This window comes from Schistocerca cancellata, chromosome 1 (genome assembly GCF_023864275.1).
Source record: "Schistocerca cancellata isolate TAMUIC-IGC-003103 chromosome 1, iqSchCanc2.1, whole genome shotgun sequence".
Classification (NCBI taxonomy): domain Eukaryota; kingdom Metazoa; phylum Arthropoda; class Insecta; order Orthoptera; family Acrididae; genus Schistocerca; species Schistocerca cancellata.
Genome location: NC_064626.1, coordinates 1114234173 through 1114239664, shown reverse-complemented (window position 1 = coordinate 1114239664; position 5492 = coordinate 1114234173). Strand labels below are relative to the sequence as shown.

The 5492-nt window shown below is 47.1% G+C and overlaps 1 non-coding gene across 1 annotated transcript; it reads left to right on the top strand.

The window, feature by feature from the left end:
• Nucleotides 1-442: 442 nt before the first annotated feature.
• Nucleotides 443-517, top strand: Trnat-ugu (transfer RNA threonine (anticodon UGU)). The gene has a single exon. It is a non-coding gene; the product is annotated as a tRNA-Thr (tRNA).
• The last annotated feature ends 4975 nt before the right edge of the window (nucleotides 518-5492 follow it).

Here is a 5492-nt window from a genome sequence, read left to right as displayed (position 1 = left end):
TTTGTTTTTATGTTCAGATGTGCTAACAAAACTAACGGGGTTCCATTAAAAAAAACGTAGGTTTGTGTTAAAATACATACTTCCGTGCATTTTTTTATGGTTTGTATTAACCTATTACACTAGCCCCTCTCCTCACGTTCGGTCTGATGAATCGATTCGTCAGTATTTGATGTGGTTTACGAAATATATCCAGCGGTAATGTTAGGTGACTCGCCCTGTATAGATAAAATATGGCTGCCCGGCCATTGACCTTCTTGTGCGAACGCACACGCTATGCCCGAACTCGTACGGGACTTGGTAGATTAATCTGCCACGAGTAATGAGTATGATGGGCAAACATCTATTAGGCGCACTACGAATGTAGTGGTGTGGACGTGTTGGGAATGTGGATCTCACGGGGAGCGTGAAAGGGTTAAGTCCCTTCAGACGCACTATCCTCTGTGCCCGCGGTGGCTCAGATGGATAGAGTGTCTGCCATGTAAGCAGGAGATCCCGGGTTCGAGTCCCGGTCGGGGCACACATTTTCAACATGTCCCCAATGAAGTACATCAATGCTTGTTTGCAGCTAGGGTGTCCATTTAATTATCATTTCACATTGTAATTATGTCAGAGGCAGCAAAGGACCTGGAAGAGCAGCTGAATGGAATGGACAGTGCCTTGAAAGGAGGATATAAGATGAACATCAACAAAAGCAAAACGAGGATAATGGTATGTAGTCGAATTAAATCGGGTGATGCTGAGGGTATTAGATTAGGAAATGAGACACTTAAAGTAGTAAAGGAGTTTTGCTATTTGGGAAGCAAATTAACTGATGATGGTCGAAGTAGAGAGAATATAAAATGTAGACTCGCATTGGCAAGGAAAGCGTTTATGAAGAAGAGAAATTTGTTACCATCAAGTATAGATTTAAGTTCAGGAAGTCGTTTCTGAAAGTATTTGTATGTAGTGTGGCCATGTATGGAAGTGAGTCGTGGACGATAAATAGTTTGGACAAGAAGATGGTTCAAATGGCTCTGAGCACGATGGGACTCAACATCTGAGGTCATCAGTCCCCTAGAACTTAGAACTACTTAAACCTAACTAACCTAAGGACATCACACACACCCATGCCCGAGGCAGGATTCGAAAACCTGCGACCGTAGCAGTCCCGCGGTTCTGGACTGCAGCGCCAGAACCGCTAGACCACCGCGGCCGGCTGGGACAAGAAGAGAATAGAAGCTTTTGAAATGTGGTGTTACAGAAGAATGCTGAAGATTAGATGGATAGATCACATAACTAATGAGGAGGTATTGAATAGAACTGGGGAGGAGTTTGTGGCACAACTTGAGAAGAAGGGATCGGTTGGTAGGACAAGTTCTGAGGCTTCAAGGGATTACCAATTTAGTATTGGAGGGCAGCGTGGAGGGTAAAAATCGTAGAGGGAGACCAAGAGATGAATACACTAAGCAGATTCAGAAGGATGTAGATTGCAGTAAGTACTGGGAGATGAATGGGCTTGCACAGGATAGAGTAGCATGGAGAGCTGCATCAAACCAGTCTCAGGACTGAAGACCACAACAACAACATACTAATGTACATATACCGTGAAGATGAACGTCCTACCTGTAGTCGTTCAGTGTGCTCTGTTTCTTGTGAACATGAGTGTGTGCAAGTGAAACGAGGTCAGTGAGAAAATAGGTGCGGCGTAAACTGGACGCAGTTGAAATGTTGCAGTTACATTAAAAATTTGATCGACAGATAAAGGACGAGATAGGAGCAAGAGTCGGTCAGGAATGTAAGCAGTGGAAACATTGATAAGAAGAAGGGACAGGTTAGTGAAACATTTGCTGGCTAAGGCACCGAGAAGTCGCTAACTTGTCATTGGAAGGAGCAGCCGTATAGTTTCTTGCTAGTTTCGAAAGACGGGGAAGTTGCAAAGGTCACACAAATATATGAGAATGGAAACAGAAATAATCCGCTGAATTATAGACCCAACTTTATTTGTAGTAGGATTATGGAACACATATCAGCGTTATGAAATACCGCGAAGAAAATAATTTGTTGCCACGTAACCTGCACGGATTCAGCAAATCTAGTGCTTGTGAAACACACCTGGCTTTTCATTGGCACGAAACAGTGAGTGCTGTCGATGGGGGATCTCAGCTTGAGCTCATTGTGTCTAAATTTCCAGCAGACCTTTGACACCGTTCCACACAAGCGGCTTGTGATGAAATTGCGTGTCTATGGAGTATCGCCTAAGCTGTGCTGCTGGATTCGTGATTTCCTGTCAGATTTATTGTAATACATGAGAAGTCATTGGCGAAACCGACGTTATATCTAGGGTTTCGCAATCTCCGCTGTTCGTAATCTATATCAACGATTTAGGAGACAGTACGTGCAGCGCTCTGAGGTTATTTGCAGTTAATGCTGTCTTTTACGGTGTAGCAGTCATGAAAAGATGAAAACGAATTACAAAATTGAGACGAGATATCTCCGTGGTGCGAAAAGTGTCAGTTGGTCCTAGCAATAAAGAGCGTGAGATCCTGTATATGAGTATTTAAAAAATCCGTTAAATACCGGTTTAAAGGTAAAGAATTCAACTAAATTCCTAATATCAGCTAAAAAAAACCGCTTCAGTAGTACATAGTTTTATTGGGCAATCACGATTGGTTTCTGGCGATTATAAGCCCATCCTCAGGTGAGAAAGACTGCAATAGGAAAATGGAGAAACTATAATCAGAGATTGTTCACCATCTAAGACTTGTTTGCTATAATAGTAAAGAGAATTCACTGACCAGTTGTAAATACACTCCTGGAAATTGAAATAAGAACACCGTGAATTCATTGTCCCAGGAAGGGGAAACTTTATTGACACATTCCTGGGGTCAGATACATCACATGATCACACTGACAGAACCACAGGCACATAGACACAGGCAACAGAGCATGCACAATGTCGGCACTAGTACAGTGTATATCCACCTTTCGCAGCAATGCAGGCTGCTATTCTCCCATGGAGACGATCGTAGAGATGCTGGATGTAGTCCTGTGGAACGGCCTGCCATGCCATTTCCACCTGGCGCCTCAGTTGGACCAGCGTTCGTGCTGGACGTGCAGACCGCGTGAGACGACGCTTCATCCAGTCCCAAACATGCTCAATGGGGGACAGATCCGGAGATCTTGCTGGCCAGGGTAGTTGACTTACACCTTCTAGAGCACGTTGGGTGGCACGGGATACATGCGGACGTGCATTGTCCTGTTGGAACAGCAAGTTCCCTTGCCGGTCTAGGAATGGCAGAACGATGGGTTCGATGACGGTTTGGATGTACCGTGCACTATTCAGTGTCCCTCGACGATCACCAGTGGTGTACGGCCAGTGTAGGAGATCGCTCCCCACACCATGTTGCCGGGTGTTGGCCCTGTGTGCCTCGGTCGTATGCAGTCCTGATTGTGGCGCTCACCTGCACGGCGCCAAACACGCAAACGACCATCATTGGCACCAAGGCAGAAGCGACTCTCATCGCTGAAGACGACACGTCTCCATTCGTCCCTCCATTCACGCCTGTCGCGACACCACTGGAGGCGGGCTGCACGATGTTGGGGCGTGAGCGGAAGACGGCCTAACGGTGTGCGGGACCGTAGCCCAGCTTCATGGAGACGGTTGCGAATGGTCCTCGCCGATACCCCAGGAGCAACAGTGTCCCTAATTTGCTGGGAAGTGGCGGTGCGGTCCCCTACGGCACTGCGTAGGATCCTACGGTCTTGGCGTGCATCCGTGCGTCGCTGCGGTCCGGTCCCAGGTCGACGGGCACGTGCACCTTCCGCCGACCACTGGCGACAACATCGATGTACTGTGGAGACCTCACGCCCCACGTGTTGAGCAATTCGGCGGTACGTCCACCCGGCCTCCCGCATGCCCACTATACGCCCTCGCTCAAAGTCCGTCAACTGCACATACGGTTCACGTCCACGCTGTCGCGGCAAGCTACCAGTGTTAAAGACTGCGATGGAGCTCCGTATGCCACGGCAAAGTGGCTGACACTGACGGCGGCGGTGCACAAATGCTGCGCAGCTAGCGCCATTCGACGGCCAACACCGCGGTTCCTGGTGTGTCCGCTGTGCCGTGCGTGTGATCATTGCTTGTACAGCCCTCTCGCAGTGTCCGGAGCAAGTATGGTGGGTCTGACACACCGGTGTCAATGTGTTCTTTTTTCCATTTCCAGGAGTGTATGAAGCTGACACGGTCAGGTTAGTCAGAATGAAACAAGAGCATCGCACTATTTGCTAGCGATCGGGCTAGTCAGCTCTGACGCTATTCTTCACTAGACGAGTTTGCTTCCCCTTGCAATGCGACGGTCGCTAGTTTCGTGGGCGGCTGCCTTCTAGCGCCGTGTGACACCGTGTGTCTGCTTCATGTGCGGCTGTCACTTGCCCGCAGCCTGGTGTCCAGTGTGCAGCGGGCACGTGCCTCGTCGCCCAAGTTCTCATATGTTGTTCATTGACTTTCTCTTGTTTCTTTTCCTCATTTTTTTTCTTCCTCTGATTATCTGATGCGATACCCGTGTTTCATTCTAACTCCACAGTATCAATTTCATATTTACAGTTGGGCAGTGAATTTTCGCAAAACAAACAAGTGATAAGTGGTAGACAGTGTCTTACTATAGTTTCTCCATTTTCCTATTGCAGTCTTGCTCACCTGAGGATGGGCTTATAATCCCCAGAAAGGGTTCGTGATTGAACCAATAAAATTATAAAACTGAAGCGATTTATTATCTGATTCCACTATACTCAGTTGCGGATGTCCTGTTAACCAAATTTTATAAATTCGTAGGGATTACAGGTAGAAACAACTGGAACCATCACATAGAAAATGTTATGGGGAAGGCGAAGCAAAGACTACAAGTTATTGGCAGAACACTTAGAAGATAAAGCAAATCAACTAAAGAGACCGACTCACTACTTTTGTCTCTCCTATTCTGGAATGTTGCAGTGTTGTATGGGATGCTTACGAGTTATGATTGACGGAGAATATCGAAAAGTTCAAAGAAGAACAGCTGGTTTAGTTTTATCGTGAAATAGGCGAGAGTATATCACGAATATAACAAGCGAGCAGGAATGGTAATCATTAAAACAAAGGCTTTTTTTGTTGCGGCGAGATCTTTTCGCGAAATTACAACCACCAACCTGCTCCCTAGATGACAGAATGCCAGCTGCGATGGTCGAGCGGTTCTAGGCGCTTCAGTCCGGGACGGCGCGGCCGCTACGGTCGCTGCCTCGGGCATGGATGTGTGTGATGTCCTTAGGTTAGTTAGGTTTAAGTAGTTCTAAGTTCTAGGGGACTGATGACCTCCGATGTTAAGTCCCATAGTGCTTAGAGCCATTTAAACCATTTTTGATGAGAAAATGTTCGAGACCCGGAAGTCCCGAATAGCGCTGCATCGACGTGGAAATCCTTCGACCCTCATCGAATCTGGCTGGTGCTTGGAGCTAGTCATTCACTTGACAGAAGTGTA